The following is a 23892-nucleotide window of genomic DNA, read 5'->3' as shown; positions in this document are numbered from 1 at the left end:
GGTCAGGACAGTCATTGAACATTTGAAAGTTGCCCAATCTAGTTTCATTGGAAACTCCTGCCTTTTAACCTATTAATCATAAAAATGTCCTATTCTTACTTTTGGTCCAGTAAATATGAGCAGTTTTTTCTATGTCATCAATGCTGTGAATAATCAGGTTGATTATTTCCTGATAATGCTTTATTATGGTGGTAACAAGTAATTCTGGAAATAGTATTTTAAGAAATGTCTTGCTCAGAATCATCATTTCTTCCAGGAAATAGCCTTTCATATTGGTCTTAAAAGTTCAAGGATATGGCATCCTGTTGGAGCTCTGGGTGCTGCTATTTTCAGACTTGTTTGTGTGCAACATGAGCCATATTGATTTCCTGATAACATGAATTTATTCAAAACAGGAGATTGTAACATTCTAGCAGCCGATTTTTTTTTTAGTTTTATTAAATTTGCTTTGATTACAACTAACAAAATTGCTTTGAAGCAACCATGATATTATATTCTGACCCTTTAGCTTAGCTGTCATTTAATCTTTCCCAAGGTTTCTATTGTTATCCTAACTCTGCTCAAAAGGAGTTGATGGTATCAGTACAAATCTGGAGATGTAAGACTTACAACATTGTTGGTTTGCAAGAAATGTAAAAAGTGTTTATTACATTTTTTCTTTAATAAATGTAACCAATTGAAATATTTTCTAAGAGTACTTCAACTTACCAATCTTGTATAAAAATTTTTTTCAGTAACACTTACTGACATTTTACCTGCATGTTGTAGTATTGTGGTTTTTCCTACAATTTCGGAGCATATAATAGAAGTAAATTATGGAATTTTCATAACTAGAACATTAAGTCTATTTTATTATTTTTTTCTTTATTGATTAAGGTATTACATATGTGTTCTTATCCTCCCCATTGCCCCCCCCCCTACTCATGCCCTCACCCCCCTGGTGTCTGTGTCCATTGGTTAGGCTTATATGCATGCATACAAGTCCTTTGGTTGATCTCTCCCCTTACGCTTGCTCTTCTCTACCTTCCCTCTGAGGTTTGATGGTCTGATCAATGCTTCTCTGTCTCTGAATCTGTTTTTGTTCATCAGTTTATGTTGTTCATTATATTCCATAAATGAGTGAGATCATGTGATATTTATCTTTCTCTGATTGGCTTATTTCACTTAGCATAATGCTCTCCAGGTCCATCCATGCTGCTGCAAATGGTAAGAATTCCTTTTTTTTTTTTTTTTTTTTTACCACAGCATAGTATTCCATCGTGTAGATGTACCACAGTTTTTTAATCCATTCATCTGCTGATGGGCACTTAGGCTGTTTCCAAATCTTAGCTATTTTAAATTGTGCTGCTGTGAACATGGGGGTGCATATATCCTTTCTAATTGGTGTTTCTAGTTTCTTGGGATATATTCCTAGAAGTGGGATCACTGGGTCAAATGGGAGTTCCATATGTAGTTTTGTGAGGAAACTTCATACTGTTCTCCATAGTGGCTGCACCAGTCTGCATTCCCACCAGCAGTGCATGAGGGTTTCTTTTTCTCTGCATCCTCTCCAGCACTTGTTTTTTGTTGATGTGTTGATGATAGCCATCTGACAGGTGTGAGATGGCAATGATGACATTCAGACTGAGAAATCTCAACATTAGCCTGCAAAATCCTAAATGACATGGCCTCCTCGAGGTCTCCTCTCTGATCTTTTTTTAAACTACTCTCTCTCCCTTACTCAGTTTACTTCAACCACACTTACATTCTTACTGCTCCTGATACATGCCATGGGCTTTCTGCTTTAGGGTCTTTGTGCTAGTATTCCTACCTGAAATGTTCTTCACACATAGCCACATAGACTTTTCTCAGTGCTCACATGTTAGCTTCTCAGTGAGGTCTACCTAGATTATCCTATTAAAAAATCACAACCTGTACTCTCTCCCCACCGCATTTGAACTTCCTTACACTGCTCTACTTTCTCATTCTCATTTGCAATAGCATCTACCACTTTCTAACAAACAAAATAATGTTCTTATTTTTTAAGAACATAATGTGTGAAAACATAGAAGGATGTTCAAATATAATGGATGGACACAAATAATGTATGTACACTACAGAGCAGAAGTTAAAGAAAGAATTTAAAAAATCACAAGATCTGAAGAATGTTATTCATTTTCAAATGGAAGGGCTGAGCAAGTATTAAGCAGAATGAATTAGTAAAATACTGCATACTCTTGGAGTTTCAGTTCACCAAACATAAAGAAGAAAACCCTTAAGAGATTACAAAGAAGGAGAAGAAAGTGGTTACCAACAAAAGAATGAATCAAACTGGTATTATACTTCTCATCAGCAACCCTGAATTCTAAGGCATATGGAGAAAATGTCATTAGGGTTCTGTAGGAGAATGATTTTGAAACTAGAAGCTTACATACCCAGCCAAACTCTCCACCATGAAATGTAAGAGCAAGCAAAGGTAATGCAGACATGAAGAACTCTGAAAATGCATCTCCAATAAAATCACAATAGATGAAAAGGTGAGAGCCAAAAAATAGTGAATCTAACCCAGAGGTATAGCAGGAAAGTGAAATACCTGAAATATATAAGTGACAGCTTTGCAGCTATCCAAGAAGGTAACTGATTCATACTGGAACTCCAAATCTAACAAACAAGCAGCAGTCCAACAGTTAGCAGCCAAAAGGAATTATAGTTTTTATCATCCTGATTCTTGAAGGACCAAAAAGAGTCCTTAAAGAAAGGAGCAAATATTCCTTATCAGCCTGTTCTCCAGTTAATTTATGTTTTTAATTTATGAGCTTCCTGTTATTAGACCACACTATCTTTTCTTAATTGTGTTCTTTGTGTTTGTGTGTGTTTGTGAGTGTGTGTGTGTGTTTTAAGTAGATAGGTAGAAAATAAATAAATCTATAATAATAAAAGTGTAATTTGCTAATTAGATTGGACGTCCTTCCAGACGACCTTCCGGACAAAGCCGGGGCTGAGAGGGAAGCCCGGGTCCCGGGTGCTGGAGGGAAGCCTGGTTCCCGGGTGCCAGAGGGAAGCCAGAGCCAGCAGCTGGGGGAAGGAAGGCCTACTCTTGCACAAAATTTGGTCATTGGTCCTCTAGTAAACAAATAAAGTAGATGGCTAGATTCTGGCACATTTCACAAATGGAAAAATAAATGACAAAATATGTAGAAAAACACAGATCTGAAATTATAGCATACAAATGATTGATTTCTATGTCCTCTTACAAATAACACCCTGATGGTTGAAGTTCACTGGTAGGATGTAGTTGGATAGACGAGGTGAGAGTTTTCCAGCGAAGGAAAAGCCTCAGACCCTTCAGCAACTACTCTGACTCCAACTGCGAAGGCTTCAAGTCAGTTGCTCCCTGTGCTTTGCCAACCATTTATATTTTAAGGGATCTCTTCACAAAAGGGGCTCTGAGACCCTTTTAAAATCAGCACTCTTTAGGCTTAGAGACAATATTATTCTATTGGGTATGTTTTTAGAGCCCAGACTGTTTTTTAGCTAGTTCATAACTCTGTGTAAATTATTTACAGATAAATGCAGTTATAGCCAAATTGCCTTATTTAAATACACCATTACTGGACACTTCAATAGCTTCTCCAGTTGAACACTGAATTTTACTTAATTTAAAATATATTTGTATAAGCAACTATATCATTCCTTTTACTGTATTACATTGACTGTATTCCTTTTACTGTCATACATTTTACTGTATTAAAGTAATAATTTTACCCATCTCAAAGCCATATGCATTGGATTATTACTACCATGAAGATTTATATGTGAACTATGGGTCTCTTACCTGTTTATGTGACCTGGTTTTAACAATTATTACAAAATTGAAATTGTTTTCCTTTCAGTGCTATCCAGTACTTTTTCTTTGTTTCTAAAACAGGCAGTGTTTCAGATTTCTGCCATAAGTGTTTATTAGTTAGCAAAGCTATCCTAATTGATTGGCAAGCTGTCCAATGACAATCTCTGTCTTTCACTGTGAGTATTGTTTGAGGAATTCATTATATTACTGTGATTCTGCTGTAATTTTTCCTACCTTCCTTTGTTACTTCTGCTTCACTGTCACCTGGCTTCCATAGTAGAAGTTGACTCAGACTCCAGTCTTTCCAACCACACTACCAGTGAAAAGTATAGCTGCTTCTCACTACCTTTTGCACTGCCAAATAGAGACCCTGCCGTTCAGACATGTTAACTTTATTGATTGTGATCCTAGTTTTGTTTATTACTCTTTGCCTCTTCTGTTTATGCAAAACCTCACTTTTCCAGTCACCAAGGATTCTTTTAGAACCCTTAAAGCCCAAAATACTTTGAAGTTTTGGTTTTCTGTGCAAATCCCTCAAATGGCTTCCTATCCAAAAACAATAGCCCAAATCCCCACTACTACCTTTCTGTTCCACTCACACTGTCTTCTTGTTGTTTCTTGAAAGATACCATGTACACTTTCTCCTCAGGGACTTGGCACTTGCTGGTTTCTCTGTCTGGAATATTTTCAGATATTTGTATGGTTTATCCCTTCACTTCTTTCCAATCTTTACTCAGATGTCACCTTATCAGTGAGACATTTCCTGTCCAGCTTAGGAAATAACAATTCACTGTATTTTCAGCCTGCCCCATAACTTCAGACAAACTATATATTTTAACTTGTAGGTCTACAATATTATATATATCTACTTTGGGTCCCCACTTGTAACGTCTCAAAGCCATCCATTTCTGATCAACTGCTTTGGTTTAACCCCGTTTGATTCAAACCAGTATGCCAAGGGATAGATCACAAAAGGCAGGTTACTTGCTGCTGATAACAAAGCAAATATGCAAATATAACCAAGACTTCTGAAATAAATACACTTGCAATCCTGACATGCTGCTGGTTAGTGTCAGAAACAAGGTTTTGCCCTTCAGAATTTGGCAGTGAAGTTTGTGGCTCTCCAGCTCCCATATAAAATTCAGTTCATTATGAAGTGGTTCTTTATCTTGACACAGTTTAGTACAACTGATTCTAGACAACCTCTCTGCCTTGCAGGTAGTGTTGTTCAGTTCAGAAGTAGTGACTTTCATATGTATCTTAAACAATTCTTTAAATACAACTTAGCTTTTCTTTTATGTTAAAAATACTTCATTTTATCCTGTTTTCCTGTTAGTTTCTGGATTGTACTGAAATAATTATTCCAGCATTCATGTTCAACTGTTACTTCCCAATTGATTTCTCTGAAGACTTTTAAGTTTCTAGTGACAGTTATATAAAAATTAAAATGAATATACTTGCTAATGATGATTTTTAAAAATGAGACCATGTTAGCTATTATACTAAAATAGTTTTGTCTCCCCCTGTAGTAGGTATGATTCTGTGAAAAGTTAGAAGAGCCCAGCCAGTGTGGCTCAGTGGCTGATTGTTGACCTATGAACCAGGAGGTCACAGTTCAATTTCTGGTCAGGGCACATGGCCGGGTTGTGGGCTCGATCCCCAGTAGGAGGCATGCAGGAGGCAGCTTATCAATAATCCTCTCTCAACATTATTGTTTCTACCTCTCTCTTCCTCTTTCTTCCCCTCTGAAATAAAAAAAAAAAAAACACATTTTTTTTAAAAGAGAAAAGTTAGAAGGAAGATTTGCCCATTGTTTAAGAAAATAATAAATTTGTCTTCAGACTAAAAATGCTAAAGTTAGCGTTTGGTCTCTATATGATTTATTGAAGTATAACATACGTCAGGTCATGAATTATTGCAAAACTAGAGTCCTAGTGCACGAAATTTGTGCACGGGGGTCCCTCAGCCCGGCCTGCACCCTCTTGCAATCCGAGCGAGACCCCTCGGTGGATGTCCGACTGCCAGTTTAGGCCCCATCTCGAAATCCGGGATGCTGCATGCACCAATGACCATACTTTTCATACAGGTGAAAGGCATCTTGCTGTTATATGGGCAGCTACATTTTTTTGCCCTATATTATAAAAAGTAGTATATAACATGATCCTTCTGAAGCAGTAGTACCATTTTTCCTATCTATGGATGGAAAAACTGAAGCAGAGAGAAGTTAAGTAATTGGTTTTGTCACACAGTTATAAGTATCAGAATCAGGGCTGACCACAAAATGTGCAAGCCCCAGAATCCATGTAGCAGTGCGCCAGGTGGCAGGTGGCCAGGGAGGAGCCTGAACTGGGGCTGGGCACCATGCCGCTCACGCTCATCTCGGCCCGCTGCACCTGCTGCTGCAGCTGCACTCACCAGCTATGGGCCCGGCTTCTGGCTGAGCGGCACTCCCCCTGTGGAAGCACATTGACCACCAGGGGGCAGCTCCTATGTTGAGTGTCTGCCCCCTGGTGGTCAGTGCACATCATAGTGACTGGTCAACCAGTCGTTCTGGTCATTCCATCATAACAGTTGCTTAGGCTTTTATATATATAGATCAGTGATGGGCAACCTTTTGAGCTTGGTGTGTCAAACTTCGCCAAAAAACTGAGCATAACTCGGGTAGTGTGTCACTTTGAGGAAAAAACTAACTCCAAGACTCTAGTCGCAAATGTTTCATCCTCAGGAGCAGCAAATGTTTCATCCTCGGCATGTGGCCGCGTGTCATCAGAAATGGCTACGCGTGTCAGTGCTGACACGCGTGTCATAGGTTCGTCATCACTGATATAGATGAACACACTTGTGTAACCACCACCCATTAAAGAAAGAAAACATTATCTGCTTCCACAAAAGCCCTCTTACTGATTCCTAGCCACTGTCCCTTCTCTGCTCTCCAAAGTTAACCACTCTTCCAACTGGTCTAATATGATGGAGTAGTTTTGTCTGTTTTATAAAATTTGTATAAATTGATTTGGCCAACTGTGTATGAGAATTGTGGTTGCTGCACATCTTCTTCAAAACTTGGTATTGTCAGTATCTTTAATTTTAGCCATTCTGGTGATTTTGTAGAGAAAAATCACACTGAGTTTTTCAGTTTGCATTTCCCTGATTATTAATGAGTTGAGCATTTTTTGACATATTTATTAACTGTTTATACTAGTATATTCACTTATATAAAGTTCCTTTTTAAAAAAAAACACGTTTTTATTGATTTCAGAGATTTGAAGGGAGAGGGAGATAGAAGCATCAATGAATCAAGGGAGAGGGAGATAGAAACATCAATGATGAGAGAGTATCATTGATTGGCTGCCTCCTACATGCCTGCTACCAGGGATCGAGCCTGCAACCCAGACATGTGCCTTGACCTGGAATCAAACTGTCACCTCCTAGTTCATGGGTCAGAGCTCAACCACTGAGCAATACTGGCTGGTATAAAGTTTCTTTTCAAGTCTTTTTTTTTTCTTTTCAAGTCTTTTGTCCATTTATCTATCAGGTTAACTGTTTTTCATATTGCTTTGTACATATTCAAAATACAAGCCCTTTGTGGATTGTATATGTTGAAATTATCTTTTCCTACTCTGTGGTTTGTCTTAAGCTATCTTTTGAGGAAAGGAAATTTTTAATTTTAATGTGATCTAATTTATCTGACTTATTTCTCATTCTTTTCCTTCAGGGATCCCATTTGCTATGCCAATTTAAGAAATAATTACATTCTAATGTCATGAAATAGTCTCCAATGTTATTGTCAGAAAATTGTATTGTTTCATTCCAACTTTCCTTGATTGTATATCCTATCAATGAAAATTTAGGATTATTCATCCTCTATATAGGTTTAATTTATTTTTATGTATCCTGTGTACATATTCATTTTTACATAGATAAGAAAGCAGAAAATAAAAATAATTAGATAAATGCATATATGTCATTTTCTACCCCAGTATTTTATTTATGCATTTCCTGATTTATGCACACCACACTTTATATCAACCTTTTTTGAATCAAATAACATTGTCAAATAAATTGTTTGAACTGTCAAGTAAGAAACTCAACTCATTGATAGTCCAACCAGAAAGCTTTTATATGGAAATTTTTACTTGATATTAATTTGAAAAAATATTCTATGTGGTAGAAGTTATTCTCCAAATTTTCACATGTTATAATTTAGGAACTACCATAGTCTCAAATTAGTTAGGCGTATGATAGACACTTGGCAAATACTTGGTTCTTAAAAAATGCAGATTTAACCATTTTGTTTTCCTACTTTAAATCTTCAAATGATTTACCAAACAGCTCCTTACATTATACATTTGTCTAAAGAGTTTCTTTTATAAGATTTGCTTAGTCAAAAGGCTTGAACTAACTACGGAAAATTAAGAAAATATTGCACATTTCTCTTTTCCTTTTTTAATAGCTGAGCAAAGACTTTTTTTTAAAAAAAGAATCGTTCTTTTTTTCAATACATAAGTTTGTGGTTTATGATAACTTTAGTAACTAAGCCAACTCTTTCTCTCCCTGTCATAAAGCTTCTTATATGTGGGATTAGCAGCCCCCACCTTAGACCATTTACAAATTATGTTTTGAAATAAAAGCACATTTATATAATCTACTTTCTCCAGGAATTGACATATTTTAAAAGAAATATTCTCTTAGCTTAAAACAAACTCAGATTTGTCTGTTTATTTGACTTTCTAATCTATTCATATCTCAGACAATTTAATTTAGATCTTTAGCAAAAAAATAGAAAATAGTTTTTTTTCCTGGCTCTTAAGTTATTATTCCTTTTATGTTATAGTATTCCTCTGCATCAAAAATAAAATCCTATGAACTTTTTAAAAATCTACATATGAAGTAAGATAAAAAGAAAAAAATTAAAGACTATTATAGTATTAATTAGGTTTCAAAACAATCAAGAAGGAGATAGGTTTCCTGGAATTATTTAAGTATTTGGTCTTCCAATAACTTCTACTGTGTAGTTATTAGTTTTTAAAGGTGATCACATAGTTATCAGAAAAATGAATTTCTGATGAGATGCTATTTTGATGCTTTTGAGCTAGAATAAAAAGTTTCAGATTTATATATGAAGAGTGAAAAACAAAGGCAAATGTTTGACATACAATTTATTGTAATCAGAGCAATTTCTGAAGTATAAAGAATTTCATTAATATGCATATGTAGTTTGAAGGTTGGTAAATTACTTATGTTAGCATCATAAGACCAGTAGTAATTATTGTGATATTCATATGAGCTTACTAATTGCTATGGAAATTAGAAATTATTAAAGTAAAATAAAGTCTGTTGGAAAGCATTATAAGTATTTTTTTAAATGTTCAAAAATGTAAAAGAGATTGGAGACATGAATTTCAAACTGAACCACAATACAGCTAACAAATTCTAGGCCACATAATCAAATAAATCCAAAGGAGGGGGTACCTTGTGAGGCCACTACAATAGATCCCTGTAACGGATAAAGTCTTCCTCATCACTGAGATTGCTTTTGACCAAGAGATCATCAAAGTATTTTTCCCTCAGATTCCTGAGTTACAAACCAACATATCTTTGGTATTGAAGTCGACCAGGTATACTGTGTGTGATATGCCTTTAATTCACTTGCACTGCTTTTCACCAGAAACCCATGCTGTTTGTTGTGTATTGCTTTTCTTAAATGCATAAAGGATCAAACCCTGAGTATTTTTTTCTTATACTTTCTACTACCTCTTGCTGACATTAGAATATTCATTAAACAGTCATCTGTCCTGGCCTAAAGATTTATAGAATATTTGGGAGTGGCCGTGATCGTAGAAAATTTTTAATAGAAGTTTCTATTGGTTCTGTTAGAGACAAAGTTGAAAACTACTGTGGACTGGCTGTGCAGATAATCTTATTTTTCTTTACTTTCCTACCCATCTTTAAAAACAACACTAAAATAAAAACTCAAAATAGTACAATACCCATTATTACAATTTTATATTATATTAAATGTCAGTAATATTATTTTAGCAATTTTTATTGTTTTTAGTGAAAGAAAAAATACTATTTTGGTAGTTCACTTCAAAGCATGGTTATCAGCTATACTCTTCCTTTAAAATCAAAACTTTGCCACATGTTCTTTTTACCTTGGTATATATTTAGAACTCCTGTGGTTGGGGCTATTTCAAATATATAAATGATTGGAAGTATTTACTTTTTATTTTAAAATTATTTACTTTTTCTTTTATGACAAATTAGAGAGGTTCCCAAGCATTATTCCAGTGATTATAGGGGATTACCATTTGGATCTCTCATCTGTCAGACATCTGGATAAATCAGATGACCTGAGCATGGCAGACCACACACTCTAGTTTTCTGGTGTACATTTGTCTTAATGTAGGATTTTAATTCTAAACACAGTTGTCTAATATCTGATTTTGAAATCACAGTGATATTAAATTAAAAGTAATTTATTTGTAACAGCAATAAAGTATTAAATTATTAATAAATAAAGAATCGACGCCCTGGCCAGTATGGTTCCATTGGTTGGCATGCCATCCTATAAACCAAAAGGTGGCGGGTTCAATTTCTGGTCGAGGCACATACCTGCATTGCCTGTTCAATTTCGGTCGGGGTGTGTGTGGGAGGCAACCAGTTGCTGTTTTTCTCTCTCTTCCTCTCTCTAAAATCAGTTTAAAAAAAAAAAGAGTCCTAGCCTGTTTGGTTCAGTGGATAGTGTTAGCCTGTGAAGGGTCATGGGTTCAATTCTGGTCAAGGAATGTTTCTCTCTCTGTCTCCCTCCTTTTTACTCTCTCTGAAAATCAATGGAAAAATATCCTCAGATAAGGGTTAACAGCAACAAAAGAGAATTGAGAATGAGAAGTTGACTAGAGAATTTAGAAATGAGAAGAGATAGTTGAGGTCAGTTTAGATCCTCTCCCTGCTCCTACCATGGCCCTCCTCCTCCAGAACATAAAATTCTCAAAGATTAAAAGATGATGCCAATATGGCTGAGATGTTCCATGGGTTTATATAAAATAAACAATATTATTTTATAATTTTAAAAATGTTTTTCTATTTCTATGGCTAATTTAAATATTAAAAAGAGTATATAATACAGTACACAATTTAAGCTATCTTTATATTACTTGTGCTTCTTGTTATATTTCTGTATCTTTGGAAATTCTTGCTAGAGATCTGTTCCACATCTGATTTTATGAACCAAGAATGAGACAATGGCAGTAAAGTAAAAAATTGACATAATTATTCCATGAATTATGATTCACAGAAACCACTTTAATAGTCATATTTGTAAGTCAGTGGTATATTTGTCATAAAGTTAATATCTGTTTTCTAATTTTTAAGGATTATATTGTTATTTTTCAAATTTGATTTTATGAATAATGATAATTTATACTCCTTCAAACTTCCATATACTATTTTAGTTGATTCTTTTCACTCATTGCCTTCTTTGGGGAAAATAAAAAATTTTACTTTCAGACATCTAGCTTTCATTATCTTGCAGCTAATTGATAATTATTCAATTACTGAAATAATTGGAAAAAGCATTTTATCTTTTAGTTTGTGAGGAAGTCTTTGAACTGGAAACAGAAACTGAACTTTTTTGAGATCACTAGTTGGATTAGGTTTTCTTAATGAAGCATTGGGTATAGATAGTAATAAGAATTTGCTATCCTTCAGGTGTGAAAATAACTGATTTCCCATCCATAGACAATTTATATTACCTTGAAATGCTATGGAGTTTTAAAATTTGTTTAGATCTTAGAAAGGTTAGCTGTTCTACAAATTAGCAGATACGATTTTTTTATACAGTTACAGGGACTAAATAGATGTAGTCTGATTAAATTTTTAATAATAGTCCTACTTCGTAAAAGATGGAGGCCTGAGCATACATGTTCCCTGAGACCTCACGAAAATAGAAGCATAGGAGCACAGTAAAAAATAGATCCATGCAGCAAAGAAAATCAGAGAGATTCATTAGTATTTGGAAGTTTTCAAGAAATTACTGGGAGAAGGAAAGATGGGAATGAGCTGACTGATGAAGCAGGCTGTAAGGAAGCTGCAGAAAAAGTGAGAGGAAATGGATCAGCCTGCCTGAACCAAAAAGAGCTTCTGCGCTGAGATCCGCAAGTATTAAGGGCAGGAAAAAGATGTAGAGCTGAAAACAGGAGGATGAATTGAATTTCTTACACAAAACTAGGACAATTGGCTCCCTTACCTCCTTCTACACCCCCAGCCTAGAAACCAGAGCCTCGTCTCAGAAGAAAAGGAATGAACCATATGGGAAGGGGTAAGGTTTCTGTTGTACATCTTGGCACTCCACAAATAAGCCTACGTTATTCTGGCCTTTGAGGGGTTGCAGCCTGACAGCTGGCTTCCTACCTGCTTGCTACAGCTGCTGCCTAAATTGAAGCTTGCCTGTGTCCAAGCCTTCCCGTGTGCACAGAGCTCCTAGCTAATACTACCAAGCAGGCAAGAAGACAGATAAAACCTGTTTTCATTATTATGCTTGTGCATTATTTTTGAAGCCCTTATATTACTACAAATGCTTAATTTTTTGTAGAGTTTTAATTCTTGTTTTTATTGTTCCTTAAGTATTTGCTCCCCGTTGTACAGATTTTTCACAAATTGAAAACAACTCTATTTTCAAGAGTAATTCACTGTTGGCAGTCCAGTCTTAGAAATCTACCAGAAACTACTTTTTCTTTTGAAGACATCTTCATTTGCTAATATATTGGTAGGATATGATTTAGGAACAATTAGTATTTGCATTTTATAATCTTAGTTTGAATTTAATGATGGTATAAGATAATATTGATATTTAATAGTATACATATATGCTAACAGCAAAGTCAGATTTATTTAGTCTCTTGAGTTGTATCTTTTTTGCCCATAAGAGTTATTATGCTTTATTAAAACATTGAGAAAGGTTGATCTCATTAAGTGGAAGAACATATTTCTTGTTTTAAAAATATTTAGTAATGTGATTATAGTAGTCAGAAAAATTGTAATTAGAACCCAATCTTTTTTTTTTCCATTTCCTTAATTTATCATGGATAAGTATATGGAGCTATTTTGTGTTCATTCTCAGCTAAATAAATTAGCTCAAATATTCATGACTGAAATTACCTTCTATAAAATTTCCAAAAGCATTTGAAAAATATCCCAAGGGTGGCAAGTCCAGATTTTACTTCATTCAACTGCTGTGCCTGGCTTCTGACCACAGAAACATGTCTGGCTTCTGTGGTCAGAAGAAAGAATCTAAATGTAATGAAATTAACTACACTGTAGTAAAGTCCAAAATGATCTTGTATCACTTAATGAGACTGACCTTGGAGACTAGTAGAAACTTTAAGTAGTAAAATTTCCAACTTTTATTCATTTGGGAGTTAATGAGTAGATGAAGACCAGTTCCTGAAGGTCAGTATGCATGGACATAATTATGCTGAAGTAAATTTGGATATTGTTGGTTTTAATCTGTATTAGATTCTATATTTCATATTTTGGGTACTATAGAAATTGCCATTCCCATGCATTTATGTGACAGTTGAGATCTGAAGAGTCTTTTTTTTTAAAAAAAATATATCTTTATTGATTTCAGAAAGAAAGGGAGAGGGAAAGAGAGATAGAAACATCATTGATGAGAGAGAACCATTGATTGGCTGCCTCCTGCACATCCCCTACTGGGCATCAAACCTGCAACCCAAGCATGTGCCCTTGACTGGCATCAAACCTGGGACCCTTCAGTCCGAAAGCTGATGCTTTATCCACTGAGCCAAACCACCTAAGGCCGAAGAGTCTTGATTGATGGTTCTTGGATTTATGTTTCACAAAGCTGTATTTTTTCCCCTCTCACTTTGATATTTCAAGCAAGATACAAACATGTCTTCTAGATCTTGCAAAGATCCTTTGTAGACATTTTAAATATGTAGCCTGTTGTTGTTTATTGAGTAAAAAGATAGACTTTTCTTTTTCGTCTGTTTAATACTTTAAACTTCTATATTATCCATTTCCACATGCCCTGTGCTATAGAAACATTTATTTTTATCTGAAATTTATACAAGGAAAATGCACCGGAAGGCATTTTTAACAAAATAATGAGGACAAAGCAGCTTAGCCCCTTGGTTTGCTCTTAATGCATACATTATAATTTGAAGGCTCCATTTAGACCCTCAAAATTAATTTCTATGAGCATTCTTAGCAGCGGGCCCTCTACCTGAAATCATGGAGCTGGTTTAGAATTTTGTGTTCTTTTTTGTGAATACAGCTCTTTTCAAAATTAGGTAAATTTCTCATAAAGAAAAATAAGACATCAAACTTATTTACTGAATAAAATGAAGATTATTGTGGATCAAGGTCAATTCAATTAGAACATTAGCAGTATGTAATTTGAAGATTCTCAAATATGGACTGCTTTTATATAATTTAATTTCAAGATAAAGTTCTCTAAGAATTAACACTGAAGCTTTTGAGGCACAGTTTTATATATCTGATGTCATTATTTGATTCTCTGCCATATAGGACATTCAAGGCGATATATAATAATTTTTGTCCAATTAGTTTTAAAAAGGGTTGAGCAGCTCCAGAAACAGTATAATGGTGATGTTTACACACCAGTAAGGAGTTATTGATATACAAATATGGGTATATATAGAGAAAAACAAGTTTATATTCAATCTAAAAACACAGAAATTGGATATTTTTTCCCCATTGTCAGGCATCTCTTTGTATAACTGAATAAAAGGAATATTTTGAGGACATCCAAAAGTTTTTCTCTTACTGAATATTGGTATTCTTTTCTAACGATGTCTAGAGTTTTTTAGTATAGATGTATTTCTTCCTCCCTGATATTCATTAAAAAATACTTTTGTACTTTAATTTTAGATTCTTATTTTTTAAACATTATGCATCAATCAATAATTATTTACATTTCAATTTTACTAAATTTAGTTTAGTAAATTTAGCTTTATTGGTTTTGGACATCACAATTTATTTCTCATCTTTCTCATTGATTTGTTTTGTTTATTTTACTAGAATTAATCATTTAGTAATTGTTTTAGATTGTATCTGAAGGCTTTAAGCTAGTCTGAGTTTTTGCATGACTGAAAATGTGTATTTAATCTCTCACTTGATTGCTATTTAGGCTTGACAGAAGTCTATATTTAAATAATTTTACCTTAGAATTTTGAAGACACTGTCCTGACTTTTATTGGTATTTGCTAAAAAGAATTCCAATATCAATATGATTTTCATAAATTTGTAGATAACCTTTTTCCATTCCTCGCTCCCTCTGTCCTCCCACAATCCCCTCTGAAGATTTTGAAATTTGTATTTGAGTTCTGATATTACACTATGGAGTGATTGTCTTTTTTTATTAGTGTTCTTCTTCAGGTGTCTCTGCCTCCTTTTGTCTGAAAGTCTGAATCTATCTTTAGCTAAGGGAAATTTTCTTCTTTTATTTCTGTGAATACTTTTTCAACCAGTTCTTTCTGATTTTTCTGTTAGATAGCTACCGGGGCTCCTGAATCTGTCTTCCATTTTTCTTTATGTTTTTCTCATTTTGCAGTGGATTACAGAGAATCTCTTGTTCTTATCTAGCTCAATAATTTGATCCTAGCTGAGACCTTTAAATTTTCAGTTCATTTTTTTAGGCTTTGTTTTTTAATTATTTTATTAGGCATTTTTTTAATTTCATAGAACTCCTTTTCAAAATAACCTGTTCTTCTTGATGTTATTGATGCACTATGTTTTTATCTCACTGAGAATGTCAATTATATTTAAAGTGTTTTTCTGCTTGTTTTACTCTTCCTAAATATTATTTCTTCAGTTTAAATTCAGTGACTTTCTTGCTAATTTTCCCTCAAATAATTAGTGATTCTTGGTTGTTAGTATATATAGTTAAAAATATATATTGAATAGTTTTGGTGGCTGGAGAGTAGTTACCTCTCAGCCCAAATGAATCCATCCCTTTTTATTTCTTGAGTTAATAAGGTTCTTTTTTTAAAAAAAAAATATTGAATTTATTGGAGTGACATTGCTTAATAAAATTATATAGGTTTCAGTTGTTCAATTCTATAATACATCATCTGTATATTGTATTGTGTGTTCATCACCCAAAGTCAAGTCTTGTTCTGTCACTATCTATCCCCTCTTTTACCTCTTCTTACCTACACCCACCTCCTTTCCCTCCAGTAATCATCATACTGTTGTCTGTGTCTATGAGTTAAGATTCTTATTGCAGAAGCTTTCATCCAGTGACATGCAGGGAAAAGGGAGGTAGTATGATTGGGCAGGGTGTTCCTGTTGCAGGAGTTTATCATCTGGGTTTGAGACTCCCTTCTCATAAATAGCCTGCCCCTTTGTTCTTTTTCTCTAATCCCATTACCCACTCTGGGATTCTTCAAGTTATAAATCACATTTGAGAAAATAAACTCCTGCTTTTTTCTGGGACTCTACATTACTTTCTCCTTTGCATATTTTAGCTTTAGTTTTCTCTGATTTGACTTTTTTTCTTTAATCAAATCTCCTCTGATATTTAGTTTATAGAACTTCCTCAAATTTTCTGGTACACAGTGCCATTGTTTCTTATTTACCTGGACTGTTAATGTTTCTTCTTTTAAAAAAATAGACTCTGTGTGGCATTTAGGGGGAAAGGAAAGAGGTAAATGTGTCCTCCTTTGCTAACATGATCCATTTTCTCTTCAAGTAAAAGGTAAAAGTACAGATTTTGATATTAAGAGAAACTAAAAAGATTATGAAACCATTTACTGGAGGTTTATCAACAATTTTGAAAGGAGAAAATGTGCTAAATGTTGATAATGTTTAATGAGTTTATAAAAGCAAATTATTGAGCATTAACCTTCTTCAGCATCCCCCCCTCCCCCACAAGAAAACATATTTAAACTACTGACTTGGGAGAAATTTCTTGGGCAATATTTACTGTTAGTCATCCTATTTAAAAGACTTTACTTAAGTTATATTTTTGTATTATGGTAACAAATGGATTATTTTGATATATTTAGTGCTCAATATTGACATATATATATATATATATATACTAGAGGCCCGGTGCATGAAATTTGTGCATGTGGGTGTGTGTCCCTCAGCCCAGCCTGCACCCTCTCCAATCTGGGACCCCTCAAGGGATGTCCGACTGCCTGTTAGGCCCAATCCCGGTATGATCGGGCCTAAACGGACAGTCGGACATCTCTCTCACAATCCAGTACTGCAGGCTCCCAACTGCTCACCTGCCTGCCTTCCTGATTGCCCCTACCTGCTTCTGCCTGTCAGCCTGATCACCCCCTAACCACTTCCCTGCCAGCCTGATTGATGCCTAACTGCTCCCCTGCCAGCCTGTTTGCCCCTAACTGCCCTCCCCTGCAGGCCTGGTCCCCTCCCAACTGCTCTCCCCTGCAGGCCTGGTCCCCCCCCCAACTGCCCTTCCCTGCAGGCCTGGTCACCCCCAACTTCCCTCCTCTGCCGGCCTGGTCACCCCTAACTGCCCTCCCCTACAGGCTTGATTGCTCCCAACTGCCCTCCCTGGCAGGCCTGGTCCCTCCCAACTCCCCTGCCCTGCTGACCATCTTGTGGCGACCATCTTGTGTCCACATGGAGGCAGCCATCTTGTGTATTGGAGTGATGGTCAATTTGCATATTATTCTTTTATTAGATAGGATAGAGGCCTGGTGCACGGGTGGGGGCCAGCTGGTTTGCCCTGAAGGGTGTCCCGGATCAGGGTGGGGGTTCCCTCGGGGTGTGGGGTGGCCTGGGTGAGGAGCCTGTGGTGGTTTGAAGGCCAGCCACGCCCCCCAGTGATCCAAGCGGAGGCCCTGGTATCTCAGATTTATTTATCTTCTGTAATTGAAACTTTGTAGCCTTGAGCGGAGCCAAGCCTTCTGCTTGCTCTGTGGCTGCAGCCATTTTTGTTGGGATTTATTTATCTTCTATCATTGAAACTTTGTAACCTTGAGCAGAGGCTAAGGCAGGCCAGGGCTGCAGAAGCTTGGCTTCCTCCATCGCCAGAGGCAACTCAAGTCTCCTGCTCTCTCCAGCTCCATGGCTGCTGCCATTTTTGTTGGGATTTATTTATCTTCTCTAACTGAAACTTTGTAGCCTTGAGTGGAGTCCAGGGCCGGCCAGGGTGTGCGGAAAGCTTGGCTTCCTCCATTGCCGGGGAAACCCAAGCCTCCTGCTCGCTCTGTGGCCGCAGCCATCTTGGTTGGGTTAATTTGCATACTTGCTCCTGATTGGCTGGTGGATGTGGCTTGTGGGTGTAGCGGAGGTACAGTCAATTTGCATATTACTCTTTTATTAGATAGGACACACACACACACACACACACACACACACACACACACACACACTAGAGGCCTTGTGCATGAAAGTTGTGTATGGGAGGGGGTCCCTCAGCCCGGCTTGCACCCTCTCCAATCCAAGACCCCTCAGGGGATGTCTGAATCTGGGACCGCTGGCTCCTAACTGCTCACCTGCCTGCCTGCCTGATCACCCCTAACCACTTTGCCTGCCGGCCTAATCTCCCCCAACTGCCCCCCCCCTCAGCCTGATTATCCCCAGTTGCCTTTCCCTGCCTACCTAATTGCCCCCAACTGTCCCCCCCCCCCCACTGGCCTGATCACCCCCAACTGCCCCCCTGCCATGTCCCAGGCCGGGGACACACGCAGGCATCGTCTCGTCAGGGTGGGGACACACATAGGCAGCGTCACGTCAGCACTGGGCGGGGATGCACTCAGGCAGCATCACGTTAGCACTGGGCAGGCCTCCGCACGCCTCCACCTGGGGCCGCCTCCAGGCCAGATCGCGTGGAGGCCCTCCTGGTGATGGATTGTGACGGCGTGACGCAAGTCCCCAATGCTGCAAGTCCTTGCCCACCTGCGCCTGCTGTGCATGCAGCCTGCCAATCGGTCATTACGCATGAAGGCATCCCGACCAATTTGCATATTACCCTATTATTAGTGTGTGTGTGTGTGTGTGTGTGTGTGTGTGTGTGCGTGTGTATCCTATATAATAAAAGGCTAATATGCAAATTGCCCCCTCGGGAGTTCAACCGGGAGACCGGGAATTCGATCACTCGCTATGACGTGGGCTGACCACCAGGGTTGACACGAAACATGGTGGATGATCAGTGGAGGCAGCAGGGCGCTGAGGGAGCAAGGGAAGGAGGAGGCGGCATGCAAGCGGCAAGGGAAGGCCAGAAGGTGGGGAACCTGATTGGCCCTGATCGCCGGCCAGGCCTAGGGACCCTACCCGTGCATGAATTACATGCCCCAGGCCTCTAGTATATATATAATTTCAGAGAGGAAGGAAGAGAGAGATAAAAACATCAATGATGAGAGAGTCATTGATCAGCTGCCTCCTGCACACCCCCTAAAAGGGATCGAACCCCTCTATCCAGGCATGTGCCCTGACTGGGAATTGAACCATGAGCTCCTGGTTCATAAGTCAATGCTCAACCACTGAGCCAGGCTGGTCAGACAGCATTGACCTATTTTATTCAGTAGGCATGTTATTTTCAAAAGTAACATGACATGTCAACATTTTGATTGTTCAGTTTTATAATCAACTAGAGGCCCGGTGCACGAAATTCGTGCATGGGGGGGGGGTGGTGTCCCTCAGCCCAGCCTGAACCCTCTCCAATCTGGGACCCCTCCCTGTCTAAACGGGCATTCGGACATCTCTCTCACAATCCAGGAATGCTGGCTACCAACTGCTCGCCTTCCTGCCTTCCTGATTGCCCCTAACCGCTTCCACCTGCCAGCCTGATCACCCCCTTACCACTCCCCTGCCAGCCTGATTGATGCCTAACTGCTCCCCTGCCAGCCTGATTGCCCCTATCTGCCTTCCCCTGCCAGCCTGGTCACCCCTAACTACCCTCCCCTAAAGGCCTGGTCCCCCCTAACTGCCATCCCCTGCAGGCCTGGTCCCCCCCAACTGCCCTTCCCTGCAGGCCTGGTAACCCCCCCCAACTGCCATTTCCTGCAGGCCTGGTCCCCCCCAACTTCCCTTCCCTGCAGGCCTGGGTCACCCCCAACTGCCCTCCCCTGCTGGCCATCTTGTGGTGGCCATCTTATGTCCACATGGGGGCAGGATCTTTGACCACATGGGGGCAGCCATCTTGTGTGTTGGAGTGGTGGTCAATCTGCATATTACTTCTCTATTATATAGGACTAGGGGCCTGGTGCACGAAATTCGTGCACTGGGGGGGGGGGTCTCCTCAGCCCAGCCTGCCCCCTCTCACATACGGGGAGCCCTCAGGGGATGTCCTACTGACGGCTTAGGCCCGCTCCCCATGAGGAGCGGGCCTAAGCCGCAGTCTGGCCTTTCTTTGTGAGAGACAACCAGGCTGATCAGGGAAAGGCACCAGCCCCATCACCCCACTGCTGCAGCCACTGCAAGTCACCGCAGCCACCAAGGTGTTTTCATCAACACGGACTCCAGTCCCTTCACCAAGAAAAAATGACAACTTTCTTTAGGCATTTCAAGATGTGTCTTTCATAGATATGACATTTCTTTCTTTTTTTAAATTTTATTTTATCCTCACCTGAGTATATGTTTCCATTGACTTTTAGAGAATGTGAAAGAGAAAGGGAAAGACAGAGAGAAACATCAAAGTGAGAGGAACACTTTGATTGGTTGCCTCCTGCATGAGCCCTGACCTGGGCCCCAGCCAGGGAGGAGCCTGCAACTTAGGTACATGCCCTTGATCAGAATCTAACCTGGACTCTGCGGTTGGCAAACCTAGGCATTATCCACTGAGCCAAACCGTGTAGGGCAGGTTATGACATTTCTTAGTCCTCCAGCAGCGGACCTTCGTTTTTTTCTCCATGAGTGTGGTGGAAAAGCCCTAGATCACCTTTTTGGATTCTTATACCCAAGTTACTGAGAATATTACCAGTGGCATACAGGGAGCTTAGCCAATGAGAGGTCAGAAAAGGTATTTCCTCTGTAGTTCACACCTATCTCCTGTGATCTTCGGCTCCACCCCTGCCAAGGCCTAAAGCCTCCAGCCCTTGGCAGGGGACCCCCAGCTGGCTTGATCGCCAGGCTCTATCCCTGGCCAAGGCCTCAAGCCTCTGTTTGAGGCTCGGGCCCTGGGCAGGGACCCCCAGCTGGCTCCACCCCCAGCCAAGGCCTCAAGCCTCTGTTTGAGGCTCAGCCCTGGGCAGGGACCCCCAGCTGGTTCCAGTCGCCCAGCTCCATCCAAGGCCAAGGCCGCAAGCCTCTGGCCGAGGCTTGGGCTCTGGACAGGGACCCCCAGCTGGCTCCGATCACCCTCAGGGGACCCCAGCTGGCTCCGATCGCCAGGCTCTGATCGCCAGGCTCCGCCCCAACGGCCAAGGCGGCAAGCCTCTGGCCAAGGCTTGGGCTCTGGGCAGGACCCCCAGCTGGCTCTGATTGCCCCACTCCGCCCCCAGCCAATGCTGCAAGCCTCTGTTTGAGACTCGGGCCCTGGGCAGGGACCCCCAGCTGGCTCTATCGCCCGCTCCATCCAAGGCCAAGGCCTCAAGCTTCTGTTTGAGGCTCGGGCTCTGGGCAGGGACCCCCAGCTGTCTCCCATCATGGGGCTCCACCCCCCAGCCAAGGCTGCAAGCCTCTGGCTGAGGCTTGGGCCCTGGTCAGGGACCCCCAGCTGGCTCCAATCACCGCAGGGGACCCCAGCTGGCTCTGATCACCTGCAGGGGACCCCAGCTGGCTCTGATCACCTGTGGGGGACCCCCGCTGGCTCCGATCTTCCCCTCTGATCTTCGGCTCCAATATCCCAGTTCCAACCACCGCCGCTCTCCAAGGCTGAAGCCATCTTGGTTAGGTGTATTTGCGTATTCGCTTTCTGATTGGCTGGTGGGTGTGGCTGGTGGGCGTGGCTTGTGAGTGTAGCAGAGTGATGATTTGCATATTACTGTTTTATTAGATAGGATAGAGGCCTGGTGCATGGGTAGGGGCCAGCTGGTTTGCCCTAAAGGGTGTCCTGGATCAAGGTGGGAGTTCTCTTGGGGCATGGGGCAGCCTGGGAAAGGGGCCTGTGGTGGTTTGCAGGCCGGCCACGCCCCCTGGTGACCCAAGCGGAGGCCCTGGTATCTTGGGTTTATTTACCTTCTACAATTGAAACTTTGTAGCCTGAAGTGGAGCCAAGCCTTCTGCTCGCTCAGTGGCTGCAGCCATTTCTGTTGGGACTTATGTATCTAATATAATTGAAACTTTGTAGCCTTAAGCGGAGGCCTGGGCTGGCCAGGGATGCAGAAGCTTAGCTTCCTCCATTGCCGAGGGCAAAACCCTTGCCTCCCGCTCTTTCCAGCTCAGTGGCTGCTGCCATTTCTGTTTGGATTTGTTTACCTTCTATAATTGAAACTTTGTAGCCTTGAGTGGAGGCCTAGGCCGGCAAGGGCAGGCGGAAAGCTTGTCTTCCTCTGTTGCCGGGGAAACGCAAGCCTCCCTCCTGCTCTCTGTGGCTGCAGCCATCTTGATTGGGTTTATTTGCATATTTGCTCCTGATTGGCTGGTGGGCGTGGCTGGTGGGCATGGCTTATGGGTGTAGCGAAGGTACGGTCAATTTGCATATTACTCTTTTATTAGGTAGGATATTAAAAGAAGTAAACAGGGATTATAAGAACTTCAATGTCTTATAGACAAGATTCAATAAGAAGAGAAAATCAGGTATCATATTAATTGTCATGCAAAGCAATAGACAGTTTGTACAAGTAAATTAATATCTGCTGAAGTGGACAGATTGATTTGTCTATAATTTCATTTTAATTAATTACATTTTTGGAAAATGAATTAATTTAAAATTAGACCTCAGGCTTAAATTTGTCATATTTTTCATAATTTTATTTTGCAACAAAGCTTACTAATAAGTATTTAGAAGAGAATAAGGAAATAGTTTACATAGTTCTGGTTTATTTATGATATAAGTATTATGTATTTTTCATTAAATTATTCATAAATAGGAAGATGTGAAATAACATATTCTCTTTGTAAAAGTTAGAAATTATTAACAAATCCGTATAATTGTTTTGTACATGAACTGCCTCATGGAGACTTACAAAAATTTTTTAAAACATATTTTTATTGATTTCTGAGAGGAAGGTAGAGGGAGAGATAGAAACATCAATGTTGAGAGAGAATCATTGATGGTCTGCCTCCTGCACTCCCCCGCCGCCCCCTCCCTATCCCCCCGGGGACTGAGCCGGCAACTTGGGCATGTGCCCTGATTGGGAATAAATCATGACCTCCTGGTTCATAGGTTGATATTCAACATTGAGCCACACGGGCCAGGTGAGACTTACAAAATTTTATTTCATTTTTGCTCTTTACTTTTTTCTAGCAAAACCAATTCCTACTTTAGAGACATTAGTATCCTATGGAAATTTGTTGCTTTTCTTTTCAGATGCACCTGCATCCAAAACTGATTAAAAACATACTTAAAAAGAAAACTACCATAATGAAATACATTTCTCAGTACTACCTAATTTCCCAGTATGACTAGTTTTGATTAAAAAGAAGTTGATTATAATGTTCGAAACTGTTTATTGAACAGAAAAGTTGGATGCAATCAGAAATCAAAGGTGTACCCATCGAGATAGTGAATATGAAAATCTTGATGTGACAATTGCTTTTTCCTTTTAAGGTTTCACTAATTTTGGCAGGATAATAATAAGTAGTTCTTCTGCAAGTATTTGGAGGATTTCCTTGATTTGCACTGGGGAGGGTGGGAGTGGGGCGATGGCGATTTTCCTTTTTTTTTTTTTAAGTAAGGTTAGAGTGATGTTGCTGTGTGTGTGTGTGTGTGTGTGTGTGTGTGTGTGTTTTCTTCCATATATTAGTAAGGTTCTTTTGTCAAATTGATCATTATAGTCTGTAGCTGGATAATTCAAAAAATATGTTAACATGCCTAGAAGTTTTCATTTCAGGGCATTTATTTGACACTAGAGGCCTGTTGCATGAAATATGTGCACTGGGTGTGGGGGGAGGTCCCTCAGCCCAGATTGCGAGAAGGCATAGGCCAGGCCGAAGGACCCCACTGG

General features: G+C 39.5%; 1 protein-coding gene across 5 annotated transcripts in view; it reads left to right on the top strand.

The window, feature by feature from the left end:
- COMMD10 (COMM domain containing 10) overlaps positions 1–23892 on the top strand; it is a 144703-nt gene that overhangs the window by 96536 nt on the left and 24275 nt on the right. The gene's annotated exons all lie outside the window — the stretch shown is intronic.

Source organism: Eptesicus fuscus, chromosome 4 (assembly GCF_027574615.1).
Source record: "Eptesicus fuscus isolate TK198812 chromosome 4, DD_ASM_mEF_20220401, whole genome shotgun sequence".
Taxonomy (NCBI): domain Eukaryota; kingdom Metazoa; phylum Chordata; class Mammalia; order Chiroptera; family Vespertilionidae; genus Eptesicus; species Eptesicus fuscus.
Note: the sequence above shows the minus strand (reverse complement) of the source record. Positions and strands in the feature narration are given on the sequence as shown.